Source organism: Typopeltis vanoorti, chromosome 11 (assembly GCF_054136105.1).
Source record: "Typopeltis vanoorti isolate ZY-2024b chromosome 11, IOZ_Tvanoo_1.0, whole genome shotgun sequence".
Lineage (NCBI taxonomy): Eukaryota > Metazoa > Arthropoda > Arachnida > Uropygi > Thelyphonidae > Typopeltis > Typopeltis vanoorti.
The window spans coordinates 106,305,518-106,328,682 of record NC_143559.1 but is presented as its reverse complement, the minus strand read 5'-3'; the positions used below and the strand labels follow the sequence as shown (position 1 = coordinate 106,328,682).

The following is a 23,165-nucleotide window of genomic DNA, read 5'->3' as shown; positions in this document are numbered from 1 at the left end:
TTGCATTTTTTTCTCGGGTGACAATACTGATTTTTGAATTGATTTCTGTGAAAATCTCTGCATTTCTGTTCCCAGATGGCATTGCTTTCGGCTGTAGTTTCGTTTCCACTATCACGGTGACTTGCACGCTTGCAATGTAGTGATGAGCAATACCGTGATTTTTCAATCACAGTACGAACTGATATTGCAGAATTTCTGCTACGTAATTTAGCATGTGAAAGTTGCAGTGGTGGATTATCCATGTTAGTAACATGGAGAAAAAAGAGAGAAAATGTATTTCTGTAGAAGAAAAGATGGCAATTCTGCGACGTGTAGATTGGCATGCAGGAACACGTGAGCATGAAGCAAAAGATCTTGGACTCTCCGTGCCCTCTTTGAACACGATAGTAAAAAACAGGTCAAGCATTGAACCTAATGCAAAGCAATCTGGCGCTATGTCAAAAAAAAAATGAAAAGCAAAAACAATCAACAATTAAAGATTTTTTAAATAGATAAATGTAAGTATGTAAGTAATTGTAAATTCATTTATTTTCAGTTATTAAATTTTGTAATCTAGTATGTAGACTCACATACTAGCAGTAAGTCATCTTTTAGCCTTTTTACACTTTTTTCCATCAGTCCCCTGAAAAGTGTAAAAAAGGGGTTTTATTGTATATATTATCATTATATCTTTAATTACATTTAACATGCAACATAAATTTTGTATGGTCGAATTCAAGTGCCATATGTGTGCTCTAAACTTGAACCTATGAACAATTGCTTCAAGATGAAGCACCTTTTGGGAAATAAAACCCAAGACACATCCCAGTTGGTGTCCCCCTCCCCAGGGAAATGTTGGGTATACTTCCAGTAGACTAACATGGCGGTGAAGCGTGTCAAGGTCAATCACCTGATAAGCGGAATTTTGTGGTTTAAAAAAAAAATAAGAGACAAAGAACAATTGTATAGTGAAACCTCTATTCCTTTTTCTCAAAGAGAAGTTATGAAGCCTGTTGATGAAAGTCTTCAAGGAAGCCCAACAAGAAAAAGTAGGAAGAGGTATTCACTCAAAACATCAACTCTGGAAAAACCCACTCATTGTATCCATGTACAATGAGTGGATACGAGTTAAAAGAACATACCCTCTTGAAATGTTGAAAATTTCATAAACTTTGAATCAGAGCAGAGTCAGCAAACTTTGATGCAGTCTACATCCAATAACACAGATGGAGAACAGATTATGAATGTAATGAAGTAACATCAAACTGCAAAAAAACAAGCTTTCATTTATACATCAACAGATAAATCTGGTAATGGAGGAATCAAAATTCTACTCAACGAAAGGATCTATAGTCACATCTCATCTATCTCCAAAGTCTCTGATAGAATAATGGCTATAACATAAACTCAAACCAAAAGCAACAATAACCAGTATCTACACATCTACTGAGACTAGATGAAAACTCCAAGAATGCTTTCTAAAATCAACTCATAGACTTTCTCTACACTGTCTCAACACACAAACTCCATATCATAGGTGAAGATTTTAATGAACAAATAGGATATCAGATATTTCAGGATTTAAAAATTAAAAAAAAAATATATATATATATATACACATGGGCCTTTCATGTTCCACAATACAACAAATGAAAATTGATATCTTCTAGATGAACTATGCAACACTGATAACTGTGTCAATTTACAGAGCAAATTTTCAGCTGAAAACATCCAAATGAAACAAAATCACAAATTGATCATATTTTAATCAATAGAAAGCAGGTAAGATCAGCTCAAAATTACAAAGCTTTCAATAATGAAGAATTAAATTCTGATCATAGAATAGTAAGTGCACATATAAAACTCTGTCTCAGTGCCAAGAATAGCAAATAAATATCACTGGAATAATCTAACTCTTCCTACCATGCAAACTCAGTATAAAGAAGTGCTACAAAACAAACTAACAGAAGACCCAATACCTGAAGAACCATCCTGGAGCTTCACTTAGATTGTGCAATCCAGCCATAAAGTAGAAGCAAAAACTTTGGTCATTGACTTTATTTTCTCAAAGGATAAACAAATCACTGAAGAACTGAGAATTAAGCAGCAATACAGAATTAGAGGACATGCATGCAACCTATATATTCAGCTAAAAGAACTAAATGATCTAGTATATATGGCCTTTCAAAACTACAAGGAAAAGGAAAACCATATCCAAACTATCTAGTCAGAAATTAGAACTATATCAAAATATCCATTAAACCAGAGAAATGTACTAAAAATCTAATTCCTTGTGCACCAAAGAAAGACAGCCTAAAAGACTAAGAATGAAAGCTAAAAATGAACTCTTAATGTGGAACAACTACTTCAATGGATAGAGAAAAGAGCACATTTCAGGATAGAGAAAAGAGCACATTTGAGGCCATTTGGTGTGAGATTGTGGCTAGCAGAACTAAATATACAATTGGGTGCTGCTATAGACCAGGTGATGGAAAAGATGGTGGTGACAGTATGCACAAGCAAATAGAAGAAATGGGTGGAAGGAGGGTGATTATTATGGGAGATTTCAACTATGGTCGCATTGATTGGAGTGAGGAGAGGACACACGGGAGGAAGGAACTGGATTTTATGCGGTTATTAAGGGATAACTATCTGCGACAGCATGTAATGGAAAATACTAGGGGTCAGAGAGTGCTTGACCTAGTAATTACATCTGAGGATTTGGCTGTAACAAATATGACCACATTGCCACCAATCGGTGAGAGTGATCATAGGGTCTTAACTTGGGAGGTGGCTAAAGGTGTAGAATTTTCAATTAAGACAGGGTACATGTGGAATTATCGGGCTGGAAAGTATGACAAGCTTAGGAGTTTGATTGGTTCAGTGCCATGGCATGTACAACTGCAAGGACTAGAAGTTGATAGTGCATGGGAGGTAGTTAAGAAGTGCTTGCATGAAGCAATGGCTGACTGTATACCTAGAGTCCGAATAATAAATCAAGTAGGGGTTAAATGGATGAATAACACCATTAAGCTTGAGTTGCAAAAAAAGAAACAACTATGGAGGGAATTTAAGGAGAAGGGTGACCGGCAGGCACATGAACGGTATAAAGCGCAGGCCAGAAGGGTGACGAGTGTGGTAAGAAAAGCAAAAAAGGATTACGAAAGAACATTGGCCATGCAGGCTAAAGAGAATCCTAAACAGTTTTTTAGATATGTAGCAAGTAAAAGGAAAAATGTACATGGCAGATTGATTTTAAAGAATGCCGATGGTAGGGAGGTAACTGAATCAGTTGAGATAGTTGAGTTACTGAGTGAGCACTTTGCAAAAGCATATCATCCAGGTGGTGACATTGCAGAAACGAATAAACCAGTAGATTATACAGGAATTGTGGTTAATGAAGTGGAGGTGAGTAGTCTATTGCATAACCTCACTGTCAATACATCTGTGGGATTGGATGGTATACCAGCTCGTGTTGTACGAGAAGCAGCTAAAGAATTGTCAGTACCCTTGACCATTTTGTTTAATTTGAGTCTCGGGTCTGGGTTAGTCCCGAGCGGGTGGAAAGAGGGGAAAATAGTTCCACTGCATAAAGATGGTTCCAAGACTGCTGTTGTAAATTACCGTCCGATTAGCATATCAGGAATCATTGTCAAGGTCTTAGAGAAAATAGTCAAGAGGAAAATACAAGATTGGATAGAAGAAAATGGGATACTGTATCGGGGACAGCATGGTTTTGGGAAGGGTAGATCATGCCTCAGTAACTTGCTCACGTTTTATAACACAGTGACGCCTGAAGTGAATAAGGGTAATGGGTTTACGGTGATTCTACTGGACCTTTCCAAGGCCTTTGACAGGATTCCACATGGAATTCTAATCAGTAAATTGCAGCATATGGGAATGGACATAGGGTTGGTGAGATGGATAGGAGGGTGGTTGACAGAGAGATATCAGAGAGTGGTTTACTCGGGAGTAGAGTCCACAAGACGGCCTGTGACTAGTGGTGTGCCACAAGGATCTGTTCTTGGACCACTGCTGTTTAATTTGTTCATAAATGATATAGGAAATGATCTGAGAGGAACAGTTCATTTGTTTGCGGATGATGCGAAGTTGGGTAGGGCAATAGTGAATGCAGATGACGTCAAAATTTTGCAGGATGATTTGGATAGATTGGAGGTCTGGGCTAAGGAGAATGGATGTCAGTTTAATGTGGCAAAATGTAAGGTTATGCATTTTGGGGTGAAAAGATTGGCGGCAGTTTACTGCATTGGTGGAACCCTGCTCCAGGAAATTGATGAGGCACGAGATTTAGGAGTGTTGGTAGATAAGGAATTGAAATTTAGGGGACACATTGCAAAAGTGACCAAAACAGCTCATCAAATCACTTGGTTGCTGAAGAATACATTGACAAGCAGAGACAAGCAGGTTATTGTTCCTCTCTATCGAGCCTTGATAAGACCCCATCTAGACTACTGTGCTCAGATTTGGTCACCTAGGTTTCTTCTTGATGGGGAGGAGGTGGAGAGGATCCAGAGGCGAGTGACCAAGATGATAGCAGGTCTGTGGAATGAACCGTATGAGAACAGGTTGAGGATTTGTGGGTTGCAAAAATTGGTTGATAGGCGGAGGAGGGGAGATATGATTGAGACATTCAAATTACTGAAGGGTTTCTATAAAATTAATTCAGAAGATATTTTTGAGAACAGGGCTGGTTGTGGGAGGACTAGGGGACATCCATGGAAACTGGGCAAAAGTGTGGTTAGTAAAGGTGTTAGAGCTGGGTTCTTTACTTTTAGAGTAGTGAATGAGTGGAATGCGCTCCCTGAGTCTGTGGTGGATGCTGTGACAGTGAATGAGTTTAAGGCGAGGTATGATAGATACTGTATGAATGTCAAATAGTTGTGATGAATATGATTTGGGGCCTCCCTCGATGAGTCTAATGACTCCCTGGAGTTGCCCGTAATAATAGTAATAGTAATAATAATAAACTGTTGAATAATTCATCAGTGAACTTCTATATAATAATGCAAGAATTTGAACCAAACTAAAAACCTAAAAAAATGAGATAGCACCTAGATTGGATGGTATAACAGCAGAGGCTATTAAACATAGAGGAAAAGATTTAGAAAGAACTGTTAAATATCTGTAATACAGTTCTGGCCACATGCAACATTCCATCACAATGAAGAGAAGATCTAATAACATCAGTACTCAAAAAAGGGCAATCTAAACAACCCAGAAAATTACATAGGAATCACACTCCTGCCTACCATACTGAAATTTATAATAGGAATGCTTCTAAACTGAACTGAACTGAACAATATGTAACACCTCTGTTCAAAAATCAAACAGTTTTCTTAAAAAACAGACACATTGTAGAAACATATCTACTGCCTTAGAAGGTTACTAGAGTTAAAAAGCTTCCTTTAATCTTAAACTTCATAGATTTTTCAAAAGCCCTGATTAATCAATAGACAAAAGATGTTCAAAATAAGATATTACGGCATACCCTTGAAAATAATCAAAGCAATAGGAGAACTGTACCAGAATCACTATACAACAGTAATGGTTAATGGAGAGATCACTGAGGACTTGCCAATTTCCAGTAGAATTCTTCAGGAAGATTCTTTGGCACCAAATCTTTTTATTATTACCCTTGATTATGTATTCAGACTCATAGAAAATTAGTATGGAATAAGTCTAGACCAGCAGTTCTCAAACTTTTTAAATTTTGTACCACATAAATGAGAATCAAGAAATATATGTACCATTATTTTTTACTGAAATATCACATAATTATCTTAATAAAATACATTTTCACATAAAATAATATATCATTCTTAAACTTGCAACAATATATTGCTTTTGTTTTTCATTATGTTTAATATGTATAATTTCATTATGTATAATACTCGTTACAATATTAAAATACATTTTTCTGAACATTTATTAAAATATTCTGTGTAAAAATTGTACCACCAAAAATAACGTAATGTACCATTATTGGTACATGTACTACAGTTTGAGAAACGATGGTCTAGATGATTCGGCAGGACAAATCTATATAAGCAGTCTCTGCACTGCAAATGATGTATTGACACCGACTAACATTCAGACTGCCCAAAACCACCTAGATAATTTACATAAAAATGAAGCACTGATTGGGTCGATAGTCAACAGCAGTAAAACCTAAGTCCTAAAGAACAGATCAGAATGAAATATTAGACAAAATGAATTTCAGTGGCTTGGTTTCTACATTGATGCTCTAACTGACATAATGAAAAGGAAAGTGAAAAGCGCTTCAATTCCATAAAAGCCTAACTAATATCTAGAAATCCAATCTCCACTATAATTACCAAAAGTTGTCTGTGCAAAACTGCTGGTCAAGCCATATTTACATATGGTTTTCAAAAATAGAACATCACCACTCAACAAGCAGTGAATATTATCAACAGCATTGGGACAACATGTCTTTGATCAATATTAGGATACACATATTCATATTAATAATATTGTCATTCTTGAAGAAACCTAGCAAAGATTCCCAATACAAACAATTCAAAAAAGACAGCTGAGGTGGTTGGGACACAACTTAGATATTGATATTCACCTTCACCTACATTCAGTGCTCTCTATAGACCAACTAATGTACACAGAAGATGACCAAGAAAGCTGTTTTGAAAATACATAAGCTTATTTTTGAAGATGAGACTTATGGGCAATCTGACATTTATGAGTTGGCACAAAACAAAGCAACTTGGCTCACTTTCATTAAATAGGCTTTATCTCCATGAATCGTTATATGAATATTTCTGTATATATCTTCCTCTTCATACAAGAATAAATGATGATGAATGCCTTTTATTCCCCAGAGGGAATAGGTGAGGCTATTTAGACTTACCACACTCCTTTTGAAGGCAAATGGGCAGCTGATCTCCACCTTTAGCCAATCACAGAAAAGCTAGCTGAAGACTATTAGCGATTTTAATTGGTAATTAGGAAAGAGAGTATGACACACAACTGCCATTATCTCGTGGTCCCTAATCCTATATATTATTATCTGAAATAGTGAGAGTCCTATGGTTGTTGTTTTTTTTTTTTTTTTGAGTTTATGGGATGAAAAACCTGAATTTCCAGGAGAAAAAATCTGCTTGACAGTACAAGAAATTGACTAATTCAGGAACAAGTCAAAGAAAAGATTAGAAAAAGTTCCTCTAGTGGGTGACTAGAATCAAACTTAGAATGGTCTCTCTTCAGGCAGCCTAGTGATATAGATACAAACACCATCTCCATATAGAATTACACAGGTGTGGAAATTGTTTTATCTGGTTAATATTAATTACAATATAAACATAAAAATATCGTTTAATATTATTTGGGAAAAGGAAAAAAGAAAGTTAATTTAGTTGTACATAAAAATTAAATATATTCAGATGTGTACATAAAAATTAAAATTGGCACAGTAAAGCATAATGAACTGAATTTTCTACTTTTTTAGAAACTATTTTAATATAAACATTAAAAGAGAAGTAATATCAAACTGCATACCTAGGACAGGAGGATAAGTCAAATGGGATATAAACATTCTTGTAGAGAGGCTTATACGCTGGTTAGACATGATAACTAATAATTAAGGAATTGACAGCGTAGACTAGAAATATAAATTACATAAACTTTAATATATACTTTCCGATATTTCGGCAAACGTCACGTTGCCATCTTCTTGGGAACTTAATACAAAGACAAGTGCACGCAAGTACTACATAACAGCAAATGAGAACAGAAGCTAGGAAGCTACCATTTTCCTAAAGTCCTGATGGTGCCCCCTGGCAGGCTATATTGGTAGTTCTTGGTCTTTGGGCTGAAGTTCTTCTGATAAATGTTTCCCAAATTTGGGGCAGTCTCATGCATTCAAATTTGTTGAGGTTTGGCATGTTCCTAAGGGCTGAGGCTGATTCCATGAATAGTCTTTCATATTTGAACTTGCTGCGGTGTATTACTGTGGCTTTCTTCCATCTTATTCTGTGGCGAGTATCCAGAGTGTGGTCTGCAAGCCCAGAGTGTCTGTACTGGTGAAATCAGATGTAATCCTTGTGTTCTGAGATTCTGATATTTGCTGTCCTGCCTGTTTGGCCAAAGTAGGATAATTTACAGCTGCAATGGACCTGGTATACACCAGGTAGGTCTAGGGGAAGTGGTTAGTCTTTAGTGGAGCGGATAAGGGATGCCAATTTTCTATATGGTCTGTAACAAGTGGTCAAGTCATGTTTTTTTAAGATTTTGTTGATTTTTTCTGAGGTGCCTCTGATGTAGGGAATGGTGATGGATTTAGAGTAATCTTTTTTGTGAAAGGGGGGGGGGGGGTTGTGGATAACTGGTTTAAGTATTTTTTGGATTCTTTTTTTTTGGGGGGGGGGGGGTAGCCATTGGCTGAGAAAGTGTCACGGATGTGATTTAGTTCAGTGGTTAGGGCGTGATCATTTGAACAGATTATTTTTGCCCTGTTGAATAGTGTCTTAATAACTCCATATGGGGTGCTTAAGGGTCAAAGCTGTATAACTGAGAGGAGACCTCCACATAGCCTTTAAAGGAATGCAGAGAACCGACCAGGGCTTCTGACCTAATGTCCAATCCTCACCTTCTCGTGGTGCACCCTGTTGGGTATCTACTTTGATACTGAACGAACGAGGATGGGCTGGCAATTTGGGATTTAGCCGACCAAATTGTATTCTTATTGGTTAAACCAAAATAAAAAATGATGGTACAACATGACAAAATTTCATGCCGGCTGGGGCGTCGCCCGGTTAAACAAGGCCCCCGTTGTTTTCACCAGGGAACCAGGGCGAACAGCGAAAAGTCAGCTACTGGAACAAATCTGAAAACAAACCCCATCTCAACATCACCAGAGTTAAAGATCGGTACTATCAACGTAAGAAGCCTGAATGGCAAAGAAATGGAGCTAGCTGAGGAATTAGATAAGTACCAGATTGACATAATAGGGGTGACTGAAACAAAAAAGACCAAAACTGGTGAGATCTTTCTGAGCAATAAATACAAAATGTTATATTCAGGCAATAACAATCAAGGAAAAGAAGGAGTAGCCATAGTATTCAACACAAAATACGAGGCTAATCTTCTTGAATGGCAGTCGGTCTCAAGTAGAGTAATGTGGGCAAATATGAGAATGGGGAACTGGACAATGAGACTTATTTGTGCCTATGGTCCCACAGAAGGTTCTACTAAGGTAGAAATGGAGGAATTTTTTGAGGCTTTAGAAAAAGCAACTGACACAATGAAAAAGGAAAAGTTGGTCCTTGTTGGGGATCTAAATAGTAGAGTAGGAAATGATTGTGAGACATACAAAAATATTTTGGGAAAATTTGGAGAAAAGAGCAAAGCTAATAATAATGGCAAATATCTGTTGGATTTCTGCTCAGGACATGGACTGGTTATTACTAACACCATGTTCCAACATAAAAATGTGCACAAATTCACATGGAGAGAAGAGGCTAGGAATAAGAAAAGTCTCATTGACTATGTTATTGTTGATAGTGATGTTTTCTCCCTGGTGCAGGACACCAGAGTGTACAGAGGATTTGAAATTGGAAGTGATCACTATTTAGTCTTGAGCAGGATAAAATTGAATTTCATATTGAAAAGAATATCATGTAAGAAAGTTTTAAAACGAATAAAAGTTGAGCAGCTCTCAGATGTAAACTGTAGACTAAAATACAGAAATATTATTGAAAAGAAAATGAAAGAGTTTGAGAACAGGAATCAAACCTTGGAGATTCAGTGGCAAACTCTGAAGGAAACATTGATTGATTCTGCCAGAGAGGCATGTGGTGAGGTTGAGTGCAAAGATAAAAAAATCAGAACCCCCTGGTGGACACAGGAAGTTAAAGAGGCAGTGAAGGAAAAGAAGAAAGCATATCAAAAGTTCCTGGCAAATAAGTCAGCTTGTGCTCTTAGAGAATATAGAGACAAATGCAAGAATGCTAAACACTGTGTAAAACTAGCTAAACAAAAGTCATGGGAGGACTTTGGCAAAATATAGAAAATAAATATCAAGAAGGTGGCAAAATATTCTGGAGGTTGTTGAAGAAGCTTAGGAATGGAGGAAAGAGTGCTGTAAAAGGAATTAGAGATGATAAAGGTGAAATGAAAACAGGAGAAAAAGATATCCTTGAAGTATGGAGTAATTACTTTGAAAAACTGCTAAATGAAACAAGCAGTGATGACAGCACAGTGATAAAAAACACTGACCAGGCATGCAGTCAGGAATACATATCCATACTTGAAGTAGAAAAAGCCATCAAAGGCCTGAAATGTGGAAAGGCAGCAGGAGTAGATGATATTCGACCAGAAATGCTGAAGTATGGTGGTATAAGAGTCTTACAGTGGCTGCACTGCATAGTTCAGAAAGCCTGGACAGAGGGACGAATTCCCGATGATTGGAGTAGAGCTCTCATAGTACCCATATATAAAAAGGGAAATAAAACTGAATGTGAGAATTACAGAGGTATTTCCCTACTGAGTGTTCCTGGCAAGATCTATGCAAGTATACTTGAGAAACGGTTGAGAAGAATTGTGGAAGAAAAGCTTGGTGAAGAACAAGCTGGATTCAGGCCAAATAGAGGCTGTCAGGATCAGATCTTCACTTTACGACAAATAGTCGAGAAAGCATGGGAATATAACAAAGATCTGTATTTAAGTTTTGTCGATTTGGAAAAGGCATATGACAAGGTGCCAAGAGAGAAGCTATTCAATACGCTGCAGTTATATGGTGTCAATGGGGCATTATATCAAGCAATACTTAGTCTTTATTTGAGTTGTGAGTCAGCAGTTAGAATTGAAGGAAGTACAGGAAGATGGTTTAATGTTAAATCTGGTGTGAGACAAGGATGTACATTATCCCCTCTGTTATTCATTATCTATATGGATCACATTATGAAGGAATGTGGTATTAAACCTGATATCAAAATTGGAGATGTTAATGTCAGCTCTTTGCTTTATGCGGATGATGTTATACTTCTAAATAAATCCGCTACAAGTCTGCAAGATTCTCTGACTAAATTGAATTGCTGTTGTAATAGATATGGTATGAAGGTCAGCTATAAAAAGACAAAGACAATGAAAATAGGCAGAATCATTGAAAATGTCAACTGTGTTGTGAATGGAGAACCTGTGGAACAAGTAAAACATTTCAGCTACTTAGGCACAATTTTTACTGAAGATGGTAAACTAAATATAGAAATAGACAACAGAATCAGCAAAGCTGGTATCGTGGAAAGTCAATTGAATAAATTCATATGGAATAAGAAAGAAATTAGTCGGAACACTAAATTAGCTGTATACAAGACTGTGTTCAAACCAATTTTAACTTATGGATCTGAGAACTGGGTCAGAAGTAAAACACTTGACCAAAGACTAGAGACCGCAGATATGAGAGTCCTGAGAAAGATTAGAGGCGTGAACAGATGGCATCAATGGCAATATCATATTAAAAATGAGGATATTAGGAAAGAACTTGACATTGTCAGCATCCAGGAATGCGTTAGCAGAGCTAATCTCAGATGGTATGGTCACTTAAATAGAATGGGAGAGGAAAGATTAGCAAAACAAGTGTTCTCTGCCAGGTTGGCAGGAAAACGACCCAGAGGAAGACCAAGATATAGGTGGATTGATACGGTACAAAGTGCCTTAGACGATAGAAATATAAGATCTGATAATGTTGGAGTCTTGACAAGTAACAGACTGATTTGGAGGAAAATTGTAGATAGGAAGTTAGTAATGATGTAATTTTTTCATGTAGTACTGTCATATCCTGTACACCCCTTGAGGGTACATGGCAGGAATTTGATGATGATGATGATAACTCCATATTGTTGTGAGGGGGGGGGGGTGATGGGATTGTTGGTGAATGTATCTGCCTGTATGGGTGGGTTTTCTATAAACTGAGAAAACCAAGGTTCCATCAGGTTGGCGGGTGACTAGTGTGTCTAGGAAGTTGAGGTTATTGTTTTTCTCTTTTTCCAGGGTGAACTTGATTCTAGGGTGTTGGTTGTTTAAGTGTGTTAGGAAGGAGAGGAGTGAATCCGGGCCATGTGGCCAAATAGCGAACACATCATCAACGTAGCGAAGCCATATGGTAGGTTTTTGTGCGGCTGAGTTTAAGGCTTTCTCTTCAAAAGTTTCCATAAAGAAGTTGACCAAGGGTGGGGAAAGTGGTGAACCCATGGCTGTCCCCTCTATCTGTTTGTAGAATTTTTCCTGCCAAACGAAATAGCCTGAGTTCATTGTAAACTGAAATAGGGCTGAGATATCGGGAGGAAATTTAGCTTGGATTAGCTCTAAGGTTTCTTTGAAGGGGACATTCGTGAATAAGGAGGAGACATCAAAACTGACCATTATATCACTATGTTGGAGTGTAAGGTTTTCTATACTGGCTTTGAAGTGGGCTGAGTTTTTTATGTGCGATGGTGTGTTGCCAGTATAGTGTGAGAGCGCTTTGGCTAAATGCTTGGCTAGTGTGTAAATGGTGGGATCAATGCCATCCACTATGGGACGTAATGGTACGTTTTCTTTATGTATTTTTGGGAGCCCATATATGCAGGGGGGGGGGGGTCTAGAGTTATACAGTTTTAGTCTGTAGGTAATCACCACAGGCCAAGAAGTGACCTTCTTAAGGAGCCTATGGAGTTTTCTAATTTGAGAGTTGGTGGGATTGTATTCAATAGGGAGGTAAGTGGCTCGATCTAATAGTAATGTTTTAAGCTTACCTGTGTAGTCATTGAGACTGAGTACCACAGTGGCATTCCCCTTATCCGCTTTGGTGATAACGATTTCTTTGTTTTTCTTCAATTCTTGTAGTGACTTGTATTCACTAATGGATATGTTGGTTTTTGGAGGTTTTGCTTTTGTGAAACATAGGCTACATCCAATCTAATATCGTTGGCGATGTGGTTTGGAAGGTGGCGAATCCCGCGTTCAATTTGGATCATTAATTCCTCAGCTGGTAATTTCCTAGGAGCCATGGCGAAGTTGTGACCACGTGACAGAGCGTTGAGTGCTTCAGGCTTCAAGATAACTGAAGAAAGGTTAACTACAGTGTTGGTTTGTAGTTTAGGTTTGGAAGCCGAGTTTTTTATTAATTTATCAAACTTGTTGATATGTCGACTCCGTATTTTCGAATTCTTTATTAGCCGCTGTACACGAGACGTCATGTAGGACTGATCAAAGCTCGTGATTAAGTGTATTTGAAAGCTCATTTTCTAGTGCTAAAATACCTCTGTTTATGTCGGCAAGGGAACCGCGTGTAGCAGTAATTTGCTCCCGAAGTAAAACCTGGCTCGTCCAGTTGTAGATACGGAGAGCTTTCTGTGAAAAGAAGCGGTGTTTAAATTTTACACAGTTAGAGATGACTTGATTATCCCGGCAGCGTTTTAGGAATGCTAGACAGTTAAGTTGTCTGGATGACTTCAGCTTCAGTTTGCCATAATGGCGGGCCTTGTGTGCGAAGGAATCTCTGTGGATGATCGTAATTCTTGTAGAGAGGCTTATACGCTGGTTAGACATGATAACTAATAATTAAGGAATTGACAGCATAGACTAGAAATATAAATTAAATAAACTTTAATATATACTTTCTGATATTTCGGCAAACGTCACGTTGCCATCTTCTTGGGAACTTAATACAAAGACAAGTGCACGCAAGTACTACATAACAGCAAATGAGAACAGAAGCTAGGAAGCTACCATTTTCCTAAAGTCCTGATGGTGCCCCCTGGCGGGCTATATTGGTAGTTCTTGGTCTTTGGGCTGAAGCTCTTCTGATAATTGTTTCCCAAATTTGGGGCAGTCTCATGCATCCAAATTTGTTGAGGTTTGGCATGTTCCTAAGGGCTGAGACTGATTCCATGAATAGTCTTTCATATTTGAACTTGCTGCAGTGTATTACTGTGGCTTTCTTCCATCTTATTCTGTGGCGAGTATCCAGAGTGTGGTCTGCAAGCCCAGAGTGGCTGTACTGGTTAAATCAGATGTAATCCTTGTGTTCTGAGATTCTAATATTTGCTTTCCTGCCTGTTTGCCCAAAGTAGGATAATTTACTCGGAAAAAATCAACAAAATCTTAAAAAAACATGACTTGACCACTTGTTACAGACCATATAGAAAATTGGCATCCCTTATCCGCTCCACTAAAGACCAACCACTTCCCCTAGACCTACCTGGTGTATACCAGATCCATTGCAGCTGTAAATTATCCTACTTTGGCCAAACAGGCAGGACAGCAAATATCAGAATCTCAGAACACAAGGATTACATCCGATTTCACCAGTACAGCCACTCTGGGCTTGCAGACCACACTCTGGATACTCGCCACAGAATAAGATGGAAGAAAGCCACAGTAATACACCGCAGCAAGTTCAAATATGAAAGATTATTCATGGAATCAGCCTCAGACCTTAGGAACATGCCAAACCTCAACAAATTTGGATGCATGAGACTGCCCCAAATTTGGGAAATATTTATCAGAAGAACTTCAGCCCAAAGACCAAGAACTACCAATATAGCCCGCCAGGGGGAACTATCAGGACTTTAGGAAAATGGTTGCTTCCGTTCTCATTTGCTGTTATGTAGTACTTGCGTGCACTTGTCTTTGTATTAAGTTCCCAAGAAGATGGCAACGTGACGTTTGCCGAAATATCGGAAGGTATATATTAAAGTTTATTTAATTTATATTTCTAGTCTACGCTGTCAATTCCTTAATTATTAGTTATCATGGGATATAAACAGATGAACAACATTATTAAAACTAGATGTACTAATAAACAAAATGTTGTGGAGCGAATACACCCTCTGTCCAAAAAGAAACCGAACTTTTCGAAAATAGAAGAAACTAGTGGCGCCACTTGTTGTATCTTTTTGTTGTCGAAAGTGGCAACCTTCATTAGTGTTGTGTCAACTGTTTATGACATTTGTTTCATTAGAAGCTGAGTTATAGTGACAAGAATGACAGTATGTTTTGATGAACGGTCGGAAAATCAGTTTCAAACAGAGAGCTGAGATTGACTTTTGTGTTAAGTTGGTAAAAGTTTTACCGAAATGCATCAAATGCTTCAAAAGGCATACAGTGATGAATGCTCATCCCATACTCAAGTTTACGAGCGGTTTAAGAGATTTCAAAGTGGTCGCGAGACGTTTGAGGACAAAAAGCTAGGCCGTCCAAAAACTGGACTGAGCGAAGTTAACATCCAAAAATTGCGTGATTTCAGCAAAGAAAACCCCAAATCATCCATGAAATTGATTGAAGATGAATTGGGGATTCCAAAATCAACTGTGCACAACATTTTGACCGAGAGTTTGGGCCTTCGTAAATTGAATTCACGATTTGTTCCCCACAAGTTGACCGACAACCAAAAAATGTGTTGAATTGAATACCTCATTAAAACCACTCATAAGGATTCAAACTTCCTTGAAATGATCGTTACTGGTGATGAAACGTGGTGTTTTGAGTATGAGCCCAAAACAAAGTGCCAGAGTGTGCTGAGTGGTGACTACTAGAAGAGGGGCATCCGAAAAAAAATCGCTTGGAGAAGTCAAAAGTAAAGACAATGCTGATTTGTTTCTACAATTCCAAGAGCATTATCCACAAAGAATTTGTTCCGCCTGGCCAAACAGTCAATGGTGAGTTTTATCTCAAAGTTTTGAAGCGATTTATTGCAAGAATTCGTCATGTATGCATGAATATCGTGATGCAGGCAGATGGTCACCTTTGCACGATAATGCACCATCACATTGTTCGCACATTGTGAGACAGTTTTTGAGCAAAAACCAAGTTTGTGTGTTGGATCACTCGCCGTATTCACCTGATTTAACACCCTGTGACTTCTTTCTCTTTCCCTGACTTCATTTGACGATGAAAGGAAAGCGATATGAAACAACTGAAAATGTTCAAGTGACAGTAACCACGATCCTCAACAGTATCCCAAAAACCGATATAAAAAAAAAAAAACTCATTTAACGAATTAATTGAACCATGCCAAATGCTGTATCAAAGCTGAGGGAGAGTATATTGATTGAAATAAATGATTTGAATAATTATAATTGGCCTGCGTTTTATTTTCTATCAAAAGTTCGGTTTCTTTCTGGATAGAGGGTGTATAAGGAGAAAGGTAATCAACAGGCACATGAGCAATAAAAAGCACAAGCAAGAAGAGCAACCAGCATAGCAAGAAATGTGAAATCACATCTGAAAGGAAATTAGCCAAGCAGACCAAAGGAAATCACAAATAACCCACCCACTTACATGGGGAGTAAAAGAAAGAATAATTATGGAAAACTTTAATGAATGTTGATGGTAGGGAAGTGAGAGAACAGAAGAAATAGTCAAATCACTAAGTTATCACCTTGAGAGTGCAAGAGAAATGAGTGTTCTTGTCTAGACTGTTTAAGTATCAACATTGGCATAGTGTCAAGAGAGCAGAAAGAGGACGAGATAGTCTCATTACATAAAGGAGATTAAAAGACACTATGCCAATGTTGAGACTTAAACAGTCTAGACAAGAACACTCATTTCTCTTGCACTTTCAAGGTAATCACTTAATGATTTGACTATTAGTGTGTCAGGAGTGGTAATTTTGGAAAAGCTGGTTAAGAGAATATGATACACTGTAGGCGACAGCATGGTTTTTTATGAAAAGGAGGTCCTGTTTTAGCAATTTACTTCCTTTCTACAATTAAGTGACAGCTGAGTTGGATAAGGGGAAACAGCTACACCGTGATGTGCTAGACTTTTCAAAGACATCTCACAGGACTTGATCATATAAAATAAAAGAAATGGGGATGGACATTAAGCTGGTGACATTGATGAGGGTGACTAATGAACAGACATTAAAGAGTAGTATATGACAGAATTGAATCAAGGTGGAGGCAGGTGACCAGTAAAATGAGATATGGCACTGTACTTGAGCAACCGTCGTTCATTTTGTACATTATTGATATTGGGAATTATCTGAGAGGAAATATCCAGATGTTTTGCAATGATGTTAAACTGAGAGAAGGCAACAGTTAGTAAAGATTCCTGTAGAGATTCTGCAAGATTATTTGAACAGACTAAATAGGCAAAGTGTAATGGTTGCCAGTTGCAGGATAACTTTCTCAAGCAGCATGTGAAAGAAGAAACTCAAGGTGAAAGAGTGTTGGATTTGCTCATAGCGTCAGAAGGGATCTCTGTCAAGAATATAGCTATTTTACCATCAATTGGTGACAGTGATCATGCTGTTCTTTCTTGGGAAGTATCTACTTGTATTGAAACTCCGATTAAATCAGGTTACATGCTGAATTACTAAGCTGGAAATTATGATCAAGTTAGAAGAATATTATCTTTGGTCCCATGGTATCAGTTACTGAATGGAAAAAATGTCAACAATGCATAGGAATGAAATGGGGATGGACAATCTTTGAAAAAGTGCTTGAATAAGGCGGTACCTGAATGTATCCCTAGTGTTCGAAGAGTAAATAGGTTGGGTGTGAAATGGATGTGCAGCCTTATTAAGCTAGAAATCCACAAGAAAAAGATGATGTGGAAAGAGTATCGTGAGAATAAGAGTGAGAGGAGTTATGAAATATATATATATAAAGCTCAGGCCAGAAAAGTAATGAGTATTGTGAGACTAAAACAAAGTATGAAAAGAAATTGACCATGTAAGCTAAAGGCAATCCAAAAGAATTTTATCGTTATGCCGCAAACAAAAGAAAGAATGAATGTGGAAGAATAACTTTATTGAATGCAGATGGTACATGATTGTCGGAAGCTAAGGAGATTGTTCAGTCAATGAGTGCTCACTTTGCTAAGATATATCAACCAGGTGTATGTAGTATGGTGCACAGTGCTACTGCTACGTTGGATGAAGAGTTAGAGGTGCATGAAAATAAGGTTGAAGAGCTTTTGCATAACCTAGATAAGAATTTGTCAACAAGGACAGATGGAATATCTGGCCATTTGTTAAAGGAATGTTCAGCTGTGGCTAGGCCTTTCACACATTTGTATAACTTGAGTCTCAGCTCAGGAATGATACTACAGGTATGGAAGGAATGTAATATAGTTCCATTGCACACTGGTGCAAAAACTGATGTGTCTAACTACCGACCTATTAGTATTTCCGGTGTAGTAGTGAAGATTTTAGAGAAGTTAGTAAGAACTCGCATACAGAAATGGGTAGACAATCATTCTACACTCTGTAGGGAACAGCATATGTTTACTAAAGGAAGGTCATGTTTTAGCAATTTGCTCATATTTTATAACAATATTACGGCCGAGTTGGATAAAGGAAATGGATACACTATGATAATGTTGGTTTTTCTAAGGCATTTGATAGGGTACCACACGATAGGCTGTTGTGTAAACTGGAGAATATGGGATTGGAATATAATCTATTGACTTGGATCAGGGAATGGTTAACAGACAGATATCAAAAAGTGGTATACAGTGGGTGTAAATCAACCAGATTTAAGGTAACCAGTGCTGTACCTCAGGGTTCAGTCCTTGGACCATTATTGTTCAATCTATACATTAATGACTTCAAGCAGGGTCTATCATCAGATTTGCAATTGTTTGCTGATGATGTAAAGATGGGCAGGGCAATCAGGGATGCTACTGATATTCAGCAATTACAAAATGATTTGAATAGACTGGAAATCTGGGCAAACGAAAATGGCTCTCAGTTTAATGTTAGTAAGTGTAAAATTATGCACTTTGGCATGATTAGAGATCCAGCAGCGTTATGCTACAAGAAACTGAAGAGGCAAGGGATCTTGGTGTATTGGTCGATAAGAATTTAAAGTTCAAACGTCACATAGCAAAAGTTGCAAATACAATTCAGAGGATAATTTCTATGCTGAAGCAAACCTTGACATGTAAGGATAAGGAAGTAATATTGCTTCTTTATAAGGCTTTGATAAGACAACGCTTGGATTACTGTGCGCAGATTTGGTCTCCCGGGTTTCAAGGGGATAAAGAAGCTGTGAAAAGGGTGCAAAGAAGAGTTACAAAGATTATATCCGGATTATGGGATTTAGATTATGAGGACAGATTGCGAGTATGTGGATTACAGACTCTGGTTAACAGGAGAAACAAGGGTGATATGATAGAGGTCTATAAACTTTTGAATGGGTGTTATAGCATATCAAATGATGAAATTTTTTGTTATATGGAAAGTGGGGGAGAGAACACGGGGGCATCCATGGAAGTTAAGGTTGTTCTCAGCCAAGAAAGGGGTAAGAGCTAGGTTTTTCTCTCAGAGAGCAGTGAGTGAGTGGAATAATTTGCCCTTAGGGGTAGTGAGTGCATCTAGTGTAAATGAATTTAAGGGAAGGTATGATAGTTGTGTTGGATAATTTACAGCCTCCCTCGATGAGTCCTTGACTCCCTGGAGGGCTCAGATAATAATAATAATAATAATAATAATAATAATAATAATATAAAAAAAAATATTAAACATCCCTAAACCTACAAACACAACAGTGCTATATGTGGAAACGGGTGAAGACCAAAGAAGTAATCTATCAACAAATTTTTTTTGAAACAGAAACGGTTGTATTCATCGGGGAAAACAGTACAGAAAAAATTTTTCCAAAGAACAGAGGTAGAAGGAAGAAAGGAAAAAAAAAAAAAAAAGACAAGAATGTCTGGAGTTGAACATTGTATGGATATTGGCCAGTGGCTACTTGTGTTATTATATGATTAGAGGAAAGGGGAGGAGTGGTACTGGCTAGTGTTTAGTTGAGCCATGAAAGTATCTATAAAAAGCATATTGCAGAAAGTTTGCTGGGAAGGAGGAAAGGGGGGGGCAGAGGTTCACCTATTAGGCATATTACTTGCTTCTGTATACAATTAAGAACTCATATGAAGATTTTGGTACAATATCCCAAATGTGAAAATAATAATCTACAATCATTCAGATTTTGGATTTGTGAAGTGTTATGCGTTGACTAAGAGAGAAGTTTTGAATGACAAAAAATACCAAGTTTCCTGGAGGCTATAAGGATAAGCCACGGGTGAAAGTCAGTCCAAGAAAGGAAAATTAATCTTGACTGGAAATCAGAACATTATCAAATGGAAATGAAGTGTATCTTTCTTCATTCACTAAATTATGGAGATCAAGAGCCTTATTAGTATAAGATTAATGAGGGTTTTTCTGATGTCCTTTTGGCAAAAGTTCAGAGGAAGCATGCAGTAGGCAGTTTGTGGAAGTATGCGAGGTGATTTGCTTTGGTTGTCCAGGCAGGAGTTGGAGGAAAAAAATCTGATGCCAAGAGGGCTGCCTTTTCCTTGGGTGAGGTTACCATAGTGCCATCATGATGCAAGAGAGGTGATAATATGGAAGGGCAGAAGTTATGTCCAACAGCCTTCGTAAGGAGGAGCAGAAGGCTCAACTGACAGATGAGCAAGAGGCGAGTCTGTTTTGGAATCATTGATAACTTTTTACACACGTTTCTAGCTGTTGTATAAGTTTAACAAGAAGCTGGAGTTTTCAATTTAAGCTGTTGAACATAGCTGTGTTTTTATCATGGATGGCAGAGGCACATTTTTTTTTGAGAACCAAAAATGGATACTGCATGGGGCTTTGCAGTGGAGTGGGTAATGAAGGCTCTCATTCTAGTGAGGATTATTTCTGTTATTCGTTCAGTGCGGATGTCTGGATCAGGAGAGCAAAAGAAATAATCTGACCATGGAAAAGAGGCATAAAAATTCTGGAAGTTATCTCAAATGGCATAACTGTAGTCCATAAAGTACTGGGCTTGGCTGGGAGGGAGGAGAACAAACTGTATAGAGAGAGAGAGAGAGAGAGAGAGAGAGAGATTTGAATAAGATTATGGTCAGAGTTGCCAAGGGGAGAGAAGACATCCACAGTGTATTTAGAGGGAGAGATAGTTAAAAACAAAAAGATCCAGTTTTAGAAGAATAATTAAATTTTCTGGAATATTGGTAGGTAGGTTAACTATTTGTGTTAGGTCAAGACTGACGGCAAATGATCAGCTTCCCTTTCCTTGATCTATGAAGTTGGAGGGGAGCCAGTTTGCTGCCTTGGAAAACAATCTCAAAATTTTGGTAGTTAGTTTGCATGAAATCAATTTTTAGTGATAAGTAGTCAAAAAAAGGGAAGTATAATTGTCAGAGTTGGAGGAGTCCCTTCATTTGCTTCAAAGGCAGGCAAATGACAGCTGTAAAGTGAGACATGGAAAACTTGAGCCAGAGCAGGTTAAAAAGAAGGGATTCCAAGTCGGATAACCTTTGGCAAGGAATATCAATTTTACAAAAGCACATATTCTTCCCTTTTTGCAGAATGTGTTATACAGGATATAGTTGGGACAGCTGAGGTAGGCTGTGGTCATGGAGGATGCCAATTAGGTTTCTGTTAGGAAAATAAGATCAAGTTTTGATGTCTGTAAGTGGTGGTGTATATGACTGATGTTTGTATTGCTGCCTTGAATGGTGGTGAAATTGAATCTTTATGCTTTAACTTTATTTAAAATTATTCTTTAACTAATAAATTAAATTAATAAATAAAATCAATAAAGATACCCATTCCAGAAAAAACTGTCAATTATAAATGTACTTGGATTAGGAGATCAGAAACAATAATTAGACCATGGCAAGAGATACACAAATTTGAAGGTATTTCCAATTAGCACCTCAATAGAGCTGCATTACATGGGATCAAGACTACGAGGATAAGGGCAATCTGCAGAAAATGAAACATGGACAAGATTACGGTCAGAGTTGCCATGAGGAGAAGTAACATCAATGGTGTATTTGGAGAGAGGGTTATTTAAGAAAAGCTCCACGGAAGATTTTCATTGGTACACAATTTGTATTAGATCATTACTGACAGCAAATGATTTGGCTTCTCTTTCAGCTTGATCCTTTCAATCAGGAGAGGAGGGAAGTTGTGTGAATTATAGGTGTTGAAATCTCCAAGGAAGATAATCTCACTGTTTGGGTAATTAGCTTATTATGTGATCAACTTTTACAGATAAATAATCTAAAAGACCAGTATACGAGGGTAATCTGAAAGGTTCTTGGCCTCGACCATACATGGTAACACTATCTGCAAGAGATTTTTTTTTCTAAGTTGGTACATCTGTCATAAGCATCCATTGAAATTGCAAGTCATTTTATCAAGTAGTTTGTTTTATACTGCTGTCTGAAGCAAAAGTATTGTCCGTATCCCTTGAAATGGATAAAACTCTTTGTAAAAGAAGGTTTAACGACAAAAAAAATTCATTCAAAGTTCATAAAAGTTTATGGGCACTCTTCTCCTTTGTTTTTGACAATTAAGAAATGGGCTGCTGAGTTTAAACGTGGCCATACCAGCCTTGAAGATGATCCATGTGAAGGGCATCCAAAAAGTGCAACACCACCAGAAATCATTGATTAAGTGCATGATGTAGTATTGGATGACCGGCGAGTCAAAGTGCATGAAATTGCTGAGACTATAGGCATTTCAAAAGAACATGTAGGATATATTTTGCATGAAGAATTGCATATGAAAAAGCTTTGCATAAGATGGGTGCCGCGCTTCCTCACAAAAGATCAAAAACGCACTTGCATGAAAATCTCTGAACAGCGCTTTGAGCATTTTAACAAGAATAAAACTGATTTTGTGCATTGATTTATTACTATGGATGACTTGTATTCACCATTACACACTAGTATCCAAACAGCAGTCAAAACAGTGGACAGAAGCCAGTTGTTCAGCATCAATGAAGACAAAGTTGGTTCCATCAGCAGGAAAGGTCATGGCATCAGTGTTTTGGGATGCTAAAGGCATTTTGTTTATTAATTATCTTGAAAAGGGTAAAACAATAACCGGGGAATATTATTCCAATCTCTTAATCAGACTAGATGAAAAAATTTGTGAGAAAAGACCCGGTTTGCAGAAGAAAAAAAAATCACCTTTCATCAGGACAAGGCACCTGCCTACAAAAGTGTTTTGGCAATGGGAAAATTAAGGGATCTGCGCTATGAATTGTTGGAACATCCACCCTATTCCCCAGATTTAGTTCCCTTTGACTTCTATCTCTTCCCAAAACTAAAACTCTTCCTCACTGGTCAGCGTTTTTCTTCGAATCAAGAGGTGATTGTAGCTGCATTTTGCAGATCTTACTGAGAACCATTAC

The 23,165-nt window shown here is 37.7% G+C and overlaps 1 protein-coding gene across 1 annotated transcript in view; it reads right to left on the bottom strand.

The window, feature by feature from the left end:
* Positions 1–23,165, bottom strand: part of LanB1 (laminin subunit beta-1) — a 754,433-nt gene that overhangs the window by 504,354 nt on the left and 226,914 nt on the right. The gene's annotated exons all lie outside the window — the stretch shown is intronic.